This window comes from Carcharhinus amblyrhynchos, chromosome 17 (genome assembly GCF_965287045.1).
Source record: "Carcharhinus amblyrhynchos chromosome 17, sCarAmb.v2.hapA, whole genome shotgun sequence".
NCBI classification, from domain to species: Eukaryota; Metazoa; Chordata; class Chondrichthyes; order Carcharhiniformes; family Carcharhinidae; genus Carcharhinus; species Carcharhinus amblyrhynchos.
In genome coordinates this window covers 31,349,655-31,369,383 of record NC_137340.1, presented here as the reverse complement: position 1 = coordinate 31,369,383, position 19,729 = coordinate 31,349,655, and the positions used below count along the sequence as shown (strand labels likewise).

The 19,729-nt window shown below is 39.0% G+C and overlaps 1 protein-coding gene across 6 annotated transcripts in view; it reads right to left on the bottom strand.

Moving 5' to 3' along the window:
- ate1 (arginyltransferase 1) overlaps window positions 1-19,729 on the bottom strand; it is a 237,988-nt gene that overhangs the window by 85,877 nt on the left and 132,382 nt on the right. The window lies entirely within an intron of this gene.

The following is a 19,729-nucleotide window of genomic DNA, read 5'->3' as shown; positions in this document are numbered from 1 at the left end:
ACTCCATGTTAGCTTCCTCTGACCAGCTTATATTTATCCAGAGTTACTCTGTCCCTCGTAATTTCTAGTGGCTTCCTTTAACTGATGTTTGAAGAATAGGTTTATGATTCCTCACTCATCCTTCTTAGTTAAAAGGCAGTCAAATTTTGACAAATCAATCGGAACTCTCCAGGTAGATAATTTATGATAAAATTGAACTGACTTTGTCACCTTTAATTATCTACCTGAATGGAGGGATTGGGGGAGGGATTGGAGGCAAGGAACAATTCCATTCATATTCCCCGTATCGATCACTTATTCACAATAAATACATCGATATTTACAGCTTCTTTCAGCAAACAGAAATCCTAAATGATCTCAGGGATTCTCCAGCTAATATTGTACTTGAACATTTTACTAAAATTTCACTGAAAGTCTTTATGGGTTTATTTCTGAAATTGGAAATTAAAGTTTATTTATTAGTCACAAGTAAGGCTTACATTAACACTACAATGAAGTTACTGTGAAATTCCTCTAGTCACCACACTCCTGTGCCTGTTCGGGTCAATGCACCACACTAGCCTGTCTTTCAGACTGTGGGAGGAAACTGGAACACCCGGAGGAAACCCACGCAGACACAGGGAGAATGTACAAACCCCATACAGACAGTGACCCAAGCCAGGAATCAAACCCAGGTCCCTGGTGCTATGAGGCAGCAGTACTTATTTGCTGTGCAAATAATACTTGAATCTGGAATATTAGCAGGTCAGAACGAGGGCACTATTTTTAATCAGAAAAATCTTGGTTTCTTCTTATTCCAATAAAAACAATTGGAAAAGACTACCAAGATTGCATTGTACAAGAAGCTTAATCCCTTCTAGAGTAGGCTTGTGAAAATGTTGACATTTATGGATAGATCTTAACCAGAAGCTATTAATAATCAACTGGTCAGAAACACTTTTAAATTGAACCATATAAACACTGGTTTAATTTACATACTTTATTAAAGATGTTTAAAGGACTTGAGAGCTTGTTTGAAAAGCTTTAGTAAGAACACAGAACAATGTTTTATACGGAGACATTGTATGAAAACTGACGCTTACCCATCTTTCAAAAGTGATAAATGTTTTGAAAATGTGCAGAGGTGAGATATTATATGATCCAGACATGTCAATGTGCAAGGCAATGAAAACTAACCTGTGGAGTTGGAGACGCTCTGTCTACAAATCCACGTGGGCACTATTCCATGAGCACTGACCAAACAAATCGTTAAAATCTCTGAACACAAAGAAACAACAATACAGAAACATACAAACAGTAACAGAGTGGAGGTTTTCCAAGTCCTTTGGGTCTTCAACTTGATTTCTATCTGTAAACTGCCGTCAAAGAAAAAAGCCTCAGGCAACAAGCTCCCAAAAATTACACCTAATTTCTATTGAGTTGCTTTTAGGAGTCCATTGAGATTTTTGGTTCATTGGCCTTCTGCCTCACTCTGAAATTTCAGGAATATGTGTGTATGTGTATTCCTGCATGTAGTACATCACTATGTTTCAGCTCCAAAGACTGAGATTTTTCTCATCTTAGTCTACAATTTCCACATCACTGTAAAACAATGTTAGGTATGCAGTAATAGAAAAGTGGCAATGTTGGGAGTTGCACCATTGTGATTTTCCTGAGCACTGAAGTATGAAACCACCGGTAGCAGAGGTCTTGCATAGAAATCACGGGTATTTACAGCACAGACAACCACGGTTATACCAAGTCTTTGGTAGAACAATCCAAAATTAATCCCAATATCCCACATTCTCTGTATAGCCCTGCATCCTTCACTGCTTCAGATATTTACGTAATCTTTTAAAGAAAAGATGCAGCCTCCACCATTTCTGACCAATCCTGACACAAGAATTTCCATGTCCCAATGACCCAGTGCTAATAATGTTCTATTCTCACAAATTCTCTCAGCCTCTGAGTAACAATGTTAAATCGACAATCCTATATCATTGACACCCTAAGCAAAGAAAATGTTTTTTTCCTATTCACTATATCAAAACTCTCAGCCTTCTCTGGCAATTATAACCTAACTTAAACAGTGACCGCAATTTTGCTGTATATGTGACAGGCTGATTATATTGTAACAGAAAATACTGTAAATAATCAGCAGGTCTGGCAGCATCTGTTGACAGAGGAACAAAGTTAACATCCCAGCTTGTTTAGTTAGTGGCAGTGCCACAGCAGTCTCTGATGACCATGATTAAATGTACGGTCTTACCTTTCTTCATCCTTCTGGCCAGACATTCCTGTCCGGGACTGTGGAGAAAGCCACTTTGCAGAAATCACATGGAGAATTGGGAAAGAAAAGCAGTGACATGGCCTTGCCCCTTTTTTATGCCATCAGCTCAAGTAACTCCCCTTAGGATCCACATACTTGCCATATTATGGCAATTTTTTTTTTAAGATCCTGAATTTGTTTTTCTAAAGTTTAAGGCTGGAGTTCCCTGACCGCGTTGGGATTCCCCATGATAAAGGTGGCTTGCCATTGGTTTCCAGTGGGGTTCTCTGGTCCAGCCAAAGACAATGGAAATTTGCATGGCTCCCCCTGCCCTGATGCTGGGGAATTTGGACAATTTTGGTGAGATTGGAAGATTGGGGTGGGGGGGACGGGGGAGTGTGTGTGTGGTGAAGACATGGGACAAGCATTAGAGAGAGGAGAGTAGCACTGTCAGAGGTGCAGAGGGAGTTTATCACAGAAGTGCTGCAAGAGAGTGACCAATGTTGGGGGCTTGGTGAGGGGAGGGAGCAGGTTAAGCTTTCCTAATAAAGTCCCCACTGTTGATCACTGTCCTATGCCTGAGATTAACAGCGGGAGAAGAATGGGGTAAGCATCTGGACAAGTATAGTGCATTTAGCCCAAGTCTCTGGCACTGTAGTCAATGTTGGAGATATTCTTGGAGGGCCTCAAGATGAGGAATTCTATCTTTGGTAAATTTTCCGGGTAAATATTGCACATGCACTGGTATCATTGGATGATCCAGGCCAACATTTCAGATTGTGACCTTTTAATCAGTTCTGATAAAACATCAACTCTGTTTTGCCCCCTCCACAGAAACTGCCAGGTGTTTCCAGGATTTTTTCCTTTTATTTCAGACGTCCAGCCTCTGCACTATTTTGCTTAAGGCCAGATATTGAATTCATTTCCAAGTTTTTTACAGTTTTATACATGTTACAAAAATGTAAAAATGTTACACTGTTTTAACATTTCTACTATTTATGAAAAAATCATGCTGAACATATGCAATTTAATTAGGCGTTCTCTACTTATTAGCCATAAACTGTAAAAATTCTTTGATTAAAATCAAGTAGTGTTTTTCCAAAATGAACCCTTTCAAAATTAATTTCCACTTAAAATAATCATAAATTCATACATTCACGAGCTGGACAAAATAAAGAGAATTTGATGGAGGCACAAAGAAAAATGGATCAGTCAGCATCAGTTTCATGTCTGTCAAATTTACAACAACACTTTTGAGGGGAAAATATTGGGTAATTGGTGGGCACCATATATTTATACTTTGGAAAACTTCTTGACATAGTATCATTCATGCTATTAACCCAGTAGCTGGGAGAGATTAAATTTGTTAGTAAGGGACAGAATTCCAGAGTGAATCAAAAACTGGCTCAGAGGAAGCAGAGGGGTGCTCTATTTAAAAGCTGCGTCAGTATGCAAGAAAATGATTAGCAGAGTATCATTACTGTTTACACTGTACGTAAAAGATTTGAAAATGGAAAAAAGCAAACAAAACGGTAAATAAAAACACAGTAGGATAACAGAAAGTAACATGAAGCAAGAGTAGTAAATATAAAAGATTAGAATAAAGTGGACAAATGGATGATGATGCGACTATGTAAGGGAAACTAGAAAATGAGAGCAAGATTGGGTCACTTATCCCTTTTGAGCCTGCTCCACCATTCAATATGATCATGGTTTATCCTCTATTGCGTTCTCTCCATACCCCTTCAACATCTTTAGGGTCTAAAAATTAAATCTCTTTCCTTAAATGTTTAGCACTTTTAATTTAAAAAATTCAGCTCTTCATGATTAGAAATTGTACCTTTATACACAATATTGTGAACATCAGCCAAGGAGTGGAAAATACTGGTTACAGTTACACTGTGAAGTAATTTCACTGTAATCAAAGTATCACTCTACTTAGCTACAATGTCTGGAAAGTAAATTGAGCCATTTTTCCTTTTTGCCAACGATGACATTTCACCATATCAGACATCACTAGTTTTACTACACCATTCTGAGCAATCACATCACCTTATTAAAATAAGAGACTGTTACATTAGGTTTGATGTCAGCAGAAACTGCTGTTTTAGTTTTATCATTCTCAGAAAGCTAATAGTCTTTGGGCAGAGATTGTTGCTTTTGTGCAGATGCCTTGGATGTCACAGTTCAAGGATACTTTCAGCTCTATTATTTTCCTCATAACCGAGATATAAAGTAGATTTTTTAATGACATTTGTGAAAATAATCTACTGCCAGACATTGTGCTAGCATATTAATTTCCTTAGAGATAACATGCTTTTAGAAATTTAATTTCAAGGCATTTCTGAAGCAGATTATAACTCATGACTTGATGGGGTCACAATTTACAAGTGATTAATTCTCATGTGCATCATTCACGGAATAGCTCCTTTCTTAATAGAATCATAGAATGTTTACAACAGAAAATAGCTCTCTGCAAGAGCAATTCAACTCGTCCCACTCCCCTTTCCTTTTCCTGCAGCCCTGCAATCATTTTCTATTCAGATGCAATTCCCTTCCGAAAGCTATGACTGAATCCACCTCCAACACACACTCAGGCTGCTGTCCATTGTAGATCCTACTCACTTGCTGTGTAATAAAAGATTACCCTCATGCCGTAGTTCGTTCTTTTAATATTTTACTTATTTGGTGCTCTATGGTTCTTGGCCCTTATGCCATGTTCCTCCTTACCCACTCTGTCAAGACTCCTCATGGTTTTAAGCACCTCTGTCAAATCTCCTCTCAATCTTCTCTTCTTCACGAGCAACCCAAATTTCGCCAATCTATTCACACAACTGAAATCCCTTATCTCTGGATCCATTCTTCGCTTTTCCTTTTCTGAAGTTTTCAACATTCTTCCAAAAGTGTGGTGCCCCGAATTATGGACAGTACTCCAGCTGAGGCTGAAGTACTGCTTTATAAAGCGTCAACATAACTTCCTTGCTTTTAAACACCATGCCTCTATTTACAAAAACCTACAATCCTGTATGCCTTTTTAAACCACTTCCTCAACTTGCCCTGCCACCTTCAACAATTTGTGTACCTCTACCCCCGAATTCTTTTATACTATCACCCCTTATTCTTGCTACCAAAATTAATCCTCTGCATTATGTTACATTTGCCACATATGTCTGCCCATTCCACCAACCTACATACTCTCAAAAGTTTTAATGCCAGTCTTGCCAGCAACTTCACATTCCATGAAAGGATAAATAAACAAAAAAACTGATGTGCATTTGATATCTAAATATGACTCCCTCTTAGTCTTCGGAGATCAAAAGGGCAGTGTTTTAACTAATGCAATCTGTTCTTCTCATGCTACTAACACGAAATTGAACATGTCAAGGCTCCATGGAGCAGGCAAAGCCTCTTAAAACTAAACTCATCATATTATAACAGCATATAAAGCAATACATCTAAAATTATTTTGTGAGTTGAAGGGTTGAACATTTAGTATGATATTAAAATCTTTTTTCCGTTATTACTCATTTAGCAAACTCAACATTAACTGTCTGGCTATTTTTCTGTTATTGACGGACCACAATGTAAAAATCAGAGCATGAGAGAAATAAGTGGTGTGGCTCAAACATTTTCCACCACTGAAGAAGTACTAGTCAGGATAAAGTTCACTAGAAGATCAACTGTGAGAAAAACTAGCAAGACAGCAGTTGAACCAAATAAATGAAAAATCTAGACTACCACCTTAACTTATTCCCCAGTGAAAATTTACTGATAACATTTATATCTTTGTTGTATGGACTGCAGCAGTTCAAGGTGGCAGTTCACCACCACCTTCTCAAGGATAATTAGGGGTGGACAATAAATGTTACCGTAGCTAGGGACACTCAAATCCCATCTTAAAAGCAATGTTTTCTCCAGAATGTTATAAGTTTCTGGAAGTGGAAATGAGAAGGGAGTCATCAGGCAAATCAAGAGCTGCATTGAAATTGCAATGAAGGTGAGTCCAAAGAAAAGGCAGTTAAAAACTTTAAAATATATTAATAACTGAACCTGAGCGGAAAAGTTTTCCCCAGGGTGGATGTGGGTACTTATGCATATAAGGAATTGATTGGAAAAGTAATCAAGACTCTGGGAGACAGTGAGGTCAAAGTTGTAGGAATAAATACTGATGGCAGGGCTTGCATTAAAATTCAGGGAGAATAAGTGGACAATTACTGTAGACGAGGGCAAGAGAAGCAGAGTTGATGAAAGGAGAGATGATGCAGATTTCGCATTCAAATTTTTGACATTGTTTGACATTTTGACATTAACTGGAATTCAAATCCTCCATGATAATTAAAGTCAATACAAATTTATTTAAAATTATTGGCTGATATTAATTATTTCTAACTGCAATTAGGTCATGCATAGAGGAATGGCAATAGTAACAAAATCATAATTTCGCTAAATCCATGTACATATTTGTCTGGTGTGTGTTGGGTAATTTAATTCATGACTTCCAATATCTTAAAAATTTAGATTTGGACTTGATATCAGAGCCACATGTGCAAACAGTAGATCTCTGTATGGTACAAAGGATTTTTGCGTTATTTCGTTATTTGAAAACAAACCATAAAATGAATTTTTCAGTTAAAATTTCATATCATCATTGTTAATTCTAACTTGGAACAGAAATCTAAGTGATCAATTGAAAAATGATTTTGAATGTTGCTTAAAACTTCATTTAGAAATATTAAGGAAAAATGGTAACTATTTTTCGAAAAGGCATTTTGAAAATTATCCAATGAAGTGTTGGTTAGGCAGATTAACCATGAAATTGCACAGGGTTGCGGGCATAGAATGGGGGTGTGGGCCTGGTTAAGGTGCTGTTTCAGAGATTCTGATGGACCGAATGGCCTGTTTTTGCATTGCAGCAATTCTATGAAATGCTTCACCTAAGGGTGATGTTTACATGAGGTTTTCGATTATAAATGCTGAAATAAATAATAGAGGTACAAATGAGAGTGTTACATATGAGGAGGAAATAATGAGGGCACATCCTCCTTGTAAAGTACGACACACATTCACAAATAATTAAAAGTACCAATGCAAGTTAACTATTCAATAAAAGAATGCATCCAAGACGCTAAAGTCCATTTCAATGGATTGAAAAGTGGAGAAGTTTTGTTAAATTTGTATTGCATCTTGGTTACACACCTGGAGTACTATGAACAAACAGTTAGTTCTGGTCTCTATTTCAAAAAGGATAGGCAGGCACTGGAGAAGATTCGAAAAATGTTTACAAGGGTGATAACAGAACTGAGCAGTGGTAACGATGGGGAAGAGGCTGATCAGGGTACAGTTATTTTCCCTAGAATAGTGAAGAGTGTCCTAACAGAGGTCTTTAAATTAGGTGTAGGTTTGATGGGGTAGACAGAGAATATGTTTGCAGTTGGTGCTGATGACTGGAGGGTTGAAGTGGTGCAGTCTGAAACTAGGGATCTTAAATTTCATAAACCCAATAAAAAATTCAGCATAAGTGTCTTTACACAGAAACTGATTACAAGGTAGGATTTGCTACATCATGGACTAATTGAGGGCAATAGCTTTTCTGACCACTGTCCATTGCTCCCTGCTGGAACATGCATACATTATGATTTTGAGTGAGGGCCTGGTCACAATCAGTTATGGTCAACAAGCCCCATGCTCAATTTAGCCTGGTAAGAAGTCTCAACACCAGGTTAAAGTCCAACAGGTTTATTTGGTAGCACAAGCCACAAGCTTTTTTGGAGCACTGCCCCTTCATCAGGTGAGAAGGAATTCTGTTCATAAACAGAGCTCCCACTTACCTGATGAAGGGCAGCACTCCGAAAGCTTGTAGCTTATGCTACCAAATAAACCTATTGGACTTTAATTTGGTGTTGGGAGACTTCCCACTGTGCTTACTCCAGTCCAATGCTGGCATCTCCACATTATGGCTACCAGTTTAGTCTGGCCATATCCAATTCCTGAGATCACACATATGTAATGTCTATTCAACCAATATACTGGAAGATTGTCAGCATATGCAACCATTAAGAGTGTGAAGGAGAAGAAGATAATACATGATATATAATCATGTAGTTTGTTCGTATCATGGTTTAAGAAATTGAATGGAAAAAACATTAAGTGAACTTGAAACACAATACACTACATGTCAGTTGATCCAATTTTCCACTCACCCTTTTTGTTATCTGTAAACCAGACATGTCTATCTTTCAGTATCTCAAATTAGGCTAAATCTTGAGTGTTCTTTTGTACTAACCTAAGCTAAATAAATCTTTGTCTAGAATTTGCTATCATGACTCAGTTTAATGTTTCAGGAAGCTGACATTTGGCTATGTATTATTACTGAAAGTCATACTAAGTATATTGGCTGTAATTGTTTCATTTACATTGGCCAAATTTTGTGTCTGGACTGTGATTGCAGCTAGAACACCTGCCTAAAAAAATACTTGTTTTCAGGAATTAAAGTAATGTAGTAGGGACATGTGAAATACTGTACCATTGTGCACCAGTTGTTCAGCTCCAAAAGGAATTGTGTTAATGTGCAAACTAGGTTATCAATAAAGTGATTAAGTCTACCGTACCCCAGGCCATAATACCAGTCATCAGATTGTCTGCAAACTTTCCTATTGCATTGGAACAACTTCTCAAATTCTGAACACAGCCTACATTCACTACAAAATCCTCCAGATCATTAAGAAAGGACCCTCATTAAGTAATATTTCAATGCCTCATTTACTTATTCGATTTTTAGTGATGTATATGCATATGGCATTTTCCTTTGTAATATCCTTCACTATTTATTTGGGTTTTACCCTTTGGCACTTTGCTTCCAAAGTCTAATTTAAAGCCGGGAAATTGTTTTTAGTATCGGAATTTACTTAACTATTTATATTAATGTATGGATTTTCAAGCATTCTAACAAATTTATTGGTATACAAAATAGCTAATTTTTAAAAAGATATTTATTTTCTCATAGCCGATCTCTTTCATTATGTCCCCACAAATACTTTTGTTGGAATGTCTGAAGTGACATCAGAAGTGACACTTTATACACCTATGACTGTGTGGCCAAATTCTCCTCCAACTCGATTTTCAAATTTGCTGATGATACCACCATAGTAAGTCAGATAACTCAAACAATGATGAGACGGAGTACAGGAAAGAGTTATCTGGTGAACTGATGCAACAACAATAATCTCTCCCTCAATGTCAGCAAAACAAAGAATATATAGTCATCAACATCAGAAAGCATAGTGGAGGTCATATCCCAATCCACATCAAAGGGGATGAAGTAGAAACGGTTGAGAGCTTTAAGTTTCTAGGTGTCCAGATCACCAGCAACCTGTCCTGGTCCTTCCACACCAACATGATAGTTTAGAGTGCCCACCAATGTCTCTACTTTCTCAGAAGGCTAAGGAAATTGGGCACGTCTGCTATGGTTCTCAGCAACTTCTACAGATGCACCATAGACAGCATTCTTTCTGGATGTATCACAGCTTGGTATGGCTTCTGCTCTGTTCAAGACCACAAGAAACTACAAAGGGTTGTGGATGAAGACCAGTCCATCAAACAACCCAGCCTCCCATCCATTGACTCTGTCTATACTTCCCCGCTTTCTTGGAAAAGCAGTTAGCATAATCAAGGACGTCACAAAGCCTGGGCATACTCTGTTCCACCTTCTTCCATCGGGAAAAACATATAAAAGTCTGATGTCACGTATCAACCAACTCACGAGCAGCTTCTCCCCTGCTGCCATCAGACTTTTGAATGGACCTACTAAGTTGATCTTTCTCTACAATGTAGCTGTGACTGTAACATTACATTCTGCACCCTCTCCTTTCCTTCTCTATGTACGGTATGCTTTGTCTGTATAGAGCACAAGAAACAATTCTTTTCACTGTATACTGAACATGTGACAATAATAAATCAAATCAAATCAAATCAAGGAAGCTATCAGGCTTATAAATCGAGTCTCAATTCATTTTTATTCCTTATTACTGACACTGCCAAATACTTAGGTCACAAGTTTTACAGATCATTGTCACTAAAACAAAATCATCTTCATTAATGCAACTAATAAAGCATTATTCAGTAGGGGTCCATATGCAGCAATTTCTGGAAAACATTGATAGTTGGGCTGCAAAGCATCAAATAACAGATGCACCATACAAGAGCTGGATAATGACCATCTCAAACAAGGGAGAATCTAACCATTCCCTCGACATTCAATCATATTAACATCATGAATCCACCACCATCAACATCCAAGGGTGTCTATTGCCCAGAAACTGAACTGGACTAGCCTTATAAATATCACAGCTACAAAACCCAGTCACAGGCTGGGACATCAACCATTATCACTAAAATAGGTTATTAGACATTATCAAATTGACATTTGTGGGATATTGTTGTTTGCAAATTTACAATACTGATGGTACTTCAAAGGTACCACCTAATTGGTTGTAAAGCACATTTAGATTTCTTGTGATCATAATAAATGCAAGTCTGTATCTTTTGTATGATCCCTACCTATTTGAGAATTGAACATGTTATATTTGGTGAATTGTAAAATATTATTAAGGCACCTATGTGACAATTCATCCTCGAAGCTTGCATTTTCTTCTTCTCCAAGGTTTCCGAATACATCGATAATGATTTAAATTTCTTTTTCCCCACACTCAAGAAGCTGGACACTATCCAGGACAATGCAACCCATTTGATCAGTCTTGCATTCATCAATTGAAACATCTACTCCCTCCACGACCAAAGCACAGTACCAATATTGTGGAACATATACAAGATGTACAGCAGCAACTCACCAAGGCATTTTCAATAACATCTTTATAACCTCTAGATGGACAAAGGCAGCAGAAGCATGGGAACATCACCACGTGCAAGTTCATTTCTCGTTCCAATGAAGCTTTGCCCCCCCAAATCAGGCACAAGATTCAATTGTGCAATTACCCTATCCCTGGTTTATGTAAATGTAGATAAAAACTCATAATTGTGCTTCCAGCTCTTTATGATTGTCCCCTCCAAGCCAACTTGAAGCTATCTTGCCATTCCTTCACTGTTTCTAGGTCAAAGTTCTGGAACTGTCTTTTGAACAACACTTCGATGTGCCTACACCACATGAACTGAAGTTGTTCAATAAGGTGGCTCACCACTGCCTTCCCAAGGGCAATTAGAGCAACAAATGCTTGCCCTGCCAGTAACGTTCATATCTCACAAGAATAAAATCTGTCATTCACTAGGCGCTGCCAATGCCCATTCCCCATCAAATTTGATGGAAAGATCGTCATTGGAAGAATGGAACAGTTCCCTTTCAAATGCATCAAAGGCTGCCCATCTAATCTTCCAGAGCTATAAAATGTAGATGGCAGCAGCAGTCACTCATGAGACACTCAAATTGCTATAAAAACAGTCTAAAACATATAATTTCCTTGTGTTTTGATACTATTATTCTGCAGTACAAGATACAGAATATTAGAGTACAATTTTGGAAGAGTTCACATTTTCACTTAAGTCCCGAAGTGTAAAGATCCAACAATGTTTCTCAACTTGTGTTAGTATTCATAGATTTTCTCTGCAACTAAAAACTTAAAAATATTGAAAATGAATCACTTATATTTACTGCTATGAGATTCCTAGTACTCTATATAGTGCATTTGTGTTCCTAACAACAGAACAACTCATACCAGTGCAGATGACACTGGCTGTGGCATTGAAAATCTGACGAAATATCAAATCCCAAATTGTCATTCCTGTTTTTCTCCAAAATACAAGTCCACAGAATCAGGGAGTAACACATTCACTATGATGCATACTTTGGTATACTGTGAAGGTTTCAGAAATAAGCAGCATTTTTAAAAATTCAAAACAAAACAAAAAGCAATAAAATTACTTAGCATATCACAGACACAGCTGTAGAACTGAAGCTGAATCAAGTGCAAATTATTTGATTTCACATTGGATTTGAAAAGTTTAAAAATGAACAAATGATCACGTGTCATGGGATGACATATTCCATTCCATTAGCACAAACATACATTTCAAATTCAATAAGCCTTTTCTTGAAGGAAATGTATGTATAGTCTTGATTTTTATCCTTAAACAATCCAATCATTCCAACAACATTCTTAAGAGAAAAATGAAAGATTTGGAGATAACTGCAAATAGAATTTACTGCTATTCTCAGTAGATCTGCATGATCACAACTGGTTTCTGTTAAGTGCATTGCTTTTACTTAAAAAAGGTGATACAAAAGATGGCTAAATTGGATTCCACCCCCTCAAACAGGCACAGAAATTGCATTGTGCAATTACCCTTTCCCTGGTCAATGTAATGTAGGTTACGCTTCAACGTCGTGGTACCTGCTTGTTATGATTGTTGCAAGTAACATTAACCATGGCGTTCATTGACTATATACATCAGTGAGGGGTCCAATATGGCTGGTGCTATTTAAAGCCAGCTTGCAACAGCCAAATGGAATGTGCATTGCGGCTATTGTAAGCACTGGTGCTATGTCTGTGCATCAAAGAAAAATATCTGATCATGACAGAGCGCTGCATGGTTGTGACACATGCACTGGAGATCTGGTGACAGGGGTGGATGGTGAAAAGATGTCTTGCACCTGCAAAGGAGCAGGAGGCCCTCTAGACATACAATACAAAGGGGATGGAAAAACGTAGCCATAGAGAAGTTTGTCTCCAAGAACCTGGATGTCATGCTGCAAGAAGTGCAGTGAATTCAAGATTGGTGGCTGAGTCTTCAAATGCCATGCCCTACCAACTGCATGATCAAGTCTCAGACACTGTTCAGTTATCACCATTCTTCTAACATTCATCTATCAACAACCTCTATCGGTCACAACTCATACCGAACGTCCATTTGCTTTACCTCACCATCACAAAATTAACACCATTCCAGGCCTCTTATCCAAATCTCTCTCACCTTACACACACAGCTAAGTATTCAACCTTTACAGCAACATTAGCCAAACATATTTCACACCACTCAGCCAACTTCTGTCTTGAGCGGACAGGGTGAGCAACCATATTGGATTTTATGGGACCATTCCATATTAGAGGCTGTCATCCTGTGTCCCAGATTGTTTTCTGCCAGAATGGCCTTTGTCCTGTATTTTAGATCTGTGCTTCTTGTGTGTGTGCAGCATGCATCTGTGCATTGCTACTGGTGTCCCTGCTTCCAGAAATTGGAAAGCCACATCCATCACTCCTCCTACCCAACATACGCAACAACGCTTTAAGCACCCCCCACACCCTGCAGTTTCACCAGCAGAACTAAGTGCAACCACCACCACCATCTTTATACCCCTAAGATTTGATCATTTTGCTTGCAGGAGGCTGTGCACAACTGAAAAGAACAAGAACCAAGTGGAGGGCAAGAGGCACACTGACATGTTCAAACTCCCATGGAGGAAATGGTACTGGCTATATGTCGACTCTTCCAGATTCAGCAGGAATATCATGCATGATATTCCTAAATATCATGCACAACCCATCCTCCAATTGAGGACTCTTCTCCCCTTTCTGTTCCTCTTCCGGCAGGTTGTCCTGCGCTGTGTTGTCTCTCAAGCTGAATTCCAAGAGAAAGACCTGAAGCATATCCATGTCTAAAAGCAACTTGTTTGAGGAGAACTGGGGACTAAAATGAGTGAGGAAATTAAAATCAGCAGAGATAAAATATCGAAGAAACTTAAGGAACAAAATCCTACAAATTCCCAAGAACTACTGGCCTACAACCTAGGGTTCCAAATGAGACAGCTGCAGGCAATATTATGTGTGTTAAATATGATTTTCCAAAATTTCTTAGATTCTAGAGTAGGCCCATTGAAGTGGAAATTGGCAAAAATCATACTGCTTTTCAAGACAGGAGGGAGACAGAAAAAGCAGTGAACTCCAGCCCAGTTAGTCTAACATCAGTTGTTGAAAAAATGCTGGAATCTCTTATTAAGGAAGTCCTAACAATGCACTTAGAAAAAATCATGGATGCATTGAATTCTGCCAAAGGATCGGAAAACTGACAACGTAGTACATTTGTTCAAAAAGGGAAGGAGGCAAATTGCAGGAAACTACAGGCCAGTTAGTTTAATGTCAATTATTGGAAAAGTATTAGAACCAACTATTAATGGAAGAGTAGCAATGCATTTAGAAATTCATAACCTGATCAAGCAGAGTCAGCATGGTCTGACAAAATGTACTTGAGTTAATTGAGGAGGTATCAGCCAAAGTAGATAGAGGAGAACCAGTTGATGATGTGTCTTTGAATTTTCAAAAGCCATCTGATAAGGAGCCACACAAAAGGAGCCATACAAAATGCAAGGGGTGGCACAGTGGTTCGTACTTCTGCCTCACAGCACCAGGGGCCTGCGTTCAATTCCAGCCTCAGATGACTGTGTGGAGTTTGCACATTCTCCCCATACCTGCATGCGTTTTGTCTTGGAGGGAAGTCAGGTTGCAAGAAGGATCTGGTTTAGAGAGAGATATTATCAGGTTAAATGAGTGGGCAGAAAATTAGTAAATAGAATTCAATATGGGAAAATGTGAGATTGCTCATTTTGGAAGAAAGAATGAGAAGGTGGACTATTATTTAAACAGAGAGAGAGACTGCAGCAAGCTATAGAACAAAGGGACTTTGGGGTCCTTGTTCATAAGATCAGGAAAGCTAGCATACATATATGTATATATATAGAAGGTAATAGAGAAGGCAAATGGAATGCAGGCTTAATTTCAAGGGGGTTGGAATATAAAAGTAGAGGTTTTGCTGCAATGGCACAAAGTACTAGTAAGGCTACATTTAGAATACTGTGCACAGTTTAAGCAGATATATTATCATTGCTGTACATAAAAAGTTTGCTAGAATGATCCTGGGTACGGAAGGACTGCCATGTGAGGAACGATTAAACTGGTTGGGCCTGAACTCCTTGGAATTCAAAAGAGTGAAAAATGATATGATTGAAACATACAAGATTCTTAGAGGGTTAGACAGGGCACATTTGGGAAGATGTTTCCACTCACAGGAGAGTGTAGGACTAGAGGGCATTGTCACAGAATAAGAGGGTGCTCATTTAAGATGGATTTGAGGAAGAATGTCTTCTCTCAAACAATAAGCAAAACATTAGAACTTCTTATCCCAGGAAACTATGGCGGCTTAGTCCTTGGATATTTTCAAGGCTGAGATCGATGGATTTTTAATTAGAGGGATTAAAAGGTTACAGAGTTACTGAAGAAAAATGGACTTGGCGAGTGTTAGATTTGCCATGATCTTATTAAACAGTGGAGCAGGCTTGAGAGGGCTGAGTGGCCTACTCCTGTTCCTGTTTCTTAAGTTCTTATAATCAGAACAAATCAACCTGGTTTTCTGGAGGGGAAACCTATTTGACGAATTTAGTAAAGTTTTTTGAGGAAGTAACCAGTAGGGTAGGATAACAGTAGATGTAGTCCATCTGGATTTCCAAAAGTTTATTTCTGTGGCTTTTAATCATAACAGAGACTAGAGCTCTAGATTTAGAATTATAGAATACTTACAGTGCAAAAGGAGGCCACTTGGCCCATTGAGTCTACACCAACCACAGTTCCACCCAGGCCCTATCCTTGTAACCCCATGTATTTATCCTGCTAGACCCCTGACACAAAGGGGCAATTTAGCATAGCCAATCAACCTAACCTGCGCATCTTTGGACTGGAGGAGAAAACCAGTGCACCCGGAAGAAAATCATGCAGACATGGAGAATGCGCAAAATCCACACAGACGGTTACCCAAGACTGGATTTGAATCTGGATCCCTGGCGTTGTGAGGCAGCAGTGTGCTACCATGCCATCCCACGATAATTTGAATTTAATATATTTGAATTAAGAAGTATAATATAGGTGGAGTTAAATACTTAACTAACAATTCTTTCCAGCTCACAAACGGTAGGATTTGCAGACTTGTGTGAACTTGAGTGTTTCCTTGTGGAATACAAGGAAAGTAGAAAGAAATTTAAGTAAAGAGGGCTAAGAAGGGTCACGACAAAGCATTGGCCAGCAGGATTAAGGAAAATCCCAAGGCCTTTTATACATACGTAAAAAGCAAGAGGGTACCCAGGGAGAGGGTTGGCCCATTCAAGGACAAGGGAGGGAATCTATGCGTGGAGACAGAGAAATGGGCAAGATATTAAATGCGTCAGTATTCAACAAAGAGAAGGACTTGGTGGATGATGTGTCTGGGAAAGGCTGTGTAGATAGTTTGAGTCATGTTGAGATCAAAAAGGAGGAGGCATTGGGGTTCTTGAGAAACATTAAAGTAGATAAGTCCCTAGGGTCTGATGGGATATACCCAAGAATACTAAGAGAGGCAAGGGAGGAAATTGCTGGGGCCTTCAGAGAAATCTTTGTATCATCACTGGCTATGGGGAAGTTCATGATGTGGAGATGTTGGCGTTGGACTAGGGTAAACACAGCAAGAAGTCTCACGACACCAGGTTAAAGTCCAACAAGTTTATTTGATAGTAATCCCACTAGCTTACTATCAAATAAACTTGTTGGGTTTTAACCTTGTTGGGTGTTGAGAGACTTCTTACGGGGGAGGTCCCAGAGGATTGGAGAATAGCCAATGTTGTTCCTTTGTTTAAGCAGGGTAGCAAGAATAATCCAGGTAATTACAGGCTGGTGAGCCTTACATCAGTGGTAGGGAAATTATTGGAGAAGATTCTTCGAGACAGGATTTATTCCCACTTGGAAATAAGTGGGCTTATTAGTGAGAGGCAGCATGGGGGTATGAAGGGGAGGTTGTGTCTCACAAATTTGAACATCACGAGTTTTGCGAGGAAGTGACAAAGATGATTGAAAAGGGTGGGGCAATGGATGTTATCTACATGGACTTCAGTAAGGCCTTTGACAAGGTCCCTCATGGCAGACTGGTGCAGAAGGTCATGGGATCAGAGGTGAGCTGGCAAGATAGATACAAAACTGGCTTGGTCAAAAAAGAGAGGGTAGCAGTGAAAGAGTGCGTTTCTGAACGGAGGGCTGTGACAAGTGGCGTTCCTCAGGGATCAGTTCTGGGATCTTTGCTGTATGTAATACATATAAATGATTTGGAGGAAAACGTAACTGGTTTGATTAGTAAGTTTGCAGACGACACAAAGATTGGTGGAATTGCGGATAGCAATGAGAAGATACAGCAAGATACAGATCAGCTGGAGACTCGGGCAGAGAGATGGCAGATGGAGCTTAATCCAGACAAATGTGAGGTAATGCATTTTGGAAAGTCTAATACAGATAGGAAATACACAATAAATGGCAGAATCCTTAACAGTATTGATAGGCAAAGGGATCTGGGTGTACAGGTACACAGGTCACTGAAAGTGGCAATGCAGGTGGAGACGATAGTCAAGAAGGCATACAGCACGCTTGCCTTCGTCGGCTGGGGCACTGAGTTTAAAAATTGGCAAGTTATGTTGCAACTTTATAGAACCTTAGTTAGGCCGCACTTAGAATATAGTGTTGAATTCTGGTCGCCACACTACCAGAAGGACGTGGAGGCTTTGGAGAGGGTACAGAAAAGATCTACCAGGATGTTGCCTGTTGTGGAGGGCATTAGTTATGAGGAGAGGTTGGAGAAACTGGTTTGCTCTCACTGGAATGACAGAGGTTAAGGGGTGACCTGATAGAAGTCTACAAGATTATGAGAAGCATGGACACAATGGATAGTCAGAAGCTTTTTCCCAGGGTGGAACAGTCAATTATTAGGGAACACAGGTTTAAGGTGCGAGGGGCAAGATTTAAATGAGATGTACAAGGCAGATCTTTTACACAGAAAGTAGTGGCTGCCTGGAACTTGTTGCCAGGGGAGATAGTGGAAGCGGATACAGTAGTGGCTTTTAAGGGGCGTCTTGACAAATACAATGAATAGGATGGGAATAGAGGGACATGATCCCTGGAAGGGTAGGGGGTTTTAGTTAAGTTGGGCAGCATGGTCAGTGCAGGTTTGAAGGGCTGAAGGGCCTGTTTCTCTGATGTAATTTTCTTTCTTCTACAGTGACAAGTTCTTCAAATTCACCAGGAGACGCCTTATAGAGGGTACATCTATTCATTCAGATATGACACCAGTTAGCAAAAATGTCACAGGAACCTCCACTTTTAATCCTTAAATTACCAATGACTTTATTTTGAATTTGGTCTGTTACAATTGGTCAGTTTCACTGTTAAATTACTTTCATTGGATTTTAGTCACCTGCCTACATTGTCAATCTAAAAGAACGATGCATCTTTTACAGTCTTCCTTCTTTGACTCCCCATATTTGCCTATTGTCCTTTCTCAACTTTGACATGGTCAAGGTCAGAGAGATACTGAGCCAGCATCACAGAACATGATTTGATTCGGTACCCATAGGCAACATTTGCAATAGCTAATTAATACATTTTAAAACAAGTTTACAGATATTTGAATATAACCAAGCCATAGCAACTTGATCAATTACTAATTCTTGAGTCATAACTTAATTGAAGTACTCTATTTAGCCAACCAACTATTTCTGGCTGTTTATTAGTTATAAATCATTGATTAGACAACACAGAATGAATTCTTTGGTCCAATATTAGCACAAATGGCTTCTCTGACCCACTATGAGAACAAAATGGCTTCTTGACATTGTTAACTTACTACATGAATACAACACGAAAATAGTCTATAAGCTATTTGATCTAAAGCACAAGAATTTAAAATAATGCTTGAATACTTCTATAAACTTGAAAGTGTGAACATTCTGTGCCAGTTCTGCCCATTAGGGTCAATTCTTCGGCTTGCTACCAAGAATTGCACCAAATTAATCTGCTTCTCCTGGCATGTATTTTCATGTTATCACAATTATAAGCACACATATCTCTACATTGCTTCTACAACTAAATATATTAAATATTATGTCTATATGTTTTTGCTGATCCCCAAATTAAAAATAAAATCAATTCTCAGGTGACTTTTAAGAGTTGCTCACTGCTGCATAATTCACTGAAAGATAGTAGAATTATCTGAAAAACTGGCCTTAGAATTACTCAAATTGTCTTTCTATTCTGCCAGCCAAAACAGTAGTTCCAAGATGCAGCCCAGGAGCTGCACGCTGGCATTGCGTATTGATTGACATCATAGGGTGGCACAGTGATTAGCACTGATGCCTCACAATGCCAGGGTCCTGGGTTCAATTCTGTCTGGTGTTTGCACATTCTCCTTGTGTCATAAGAACATAAGAAATTGGAGCAGGAGTAGGCCATCTAGCCCTTCGAGCCTGCCCCGCCATTCAATAAGATCATGGCTGATCTGTCGTGGCTCAGTTCCACATTCCCGCCCTCTCCCCATAACCCTTAATCCCCTCGCTTATCAAAAACCCATCAACCCGCGTCTTAAAAATATTTAGCGAGGCAGTCTTCACCACTTCAACGGGCAGAGAATTCCAGA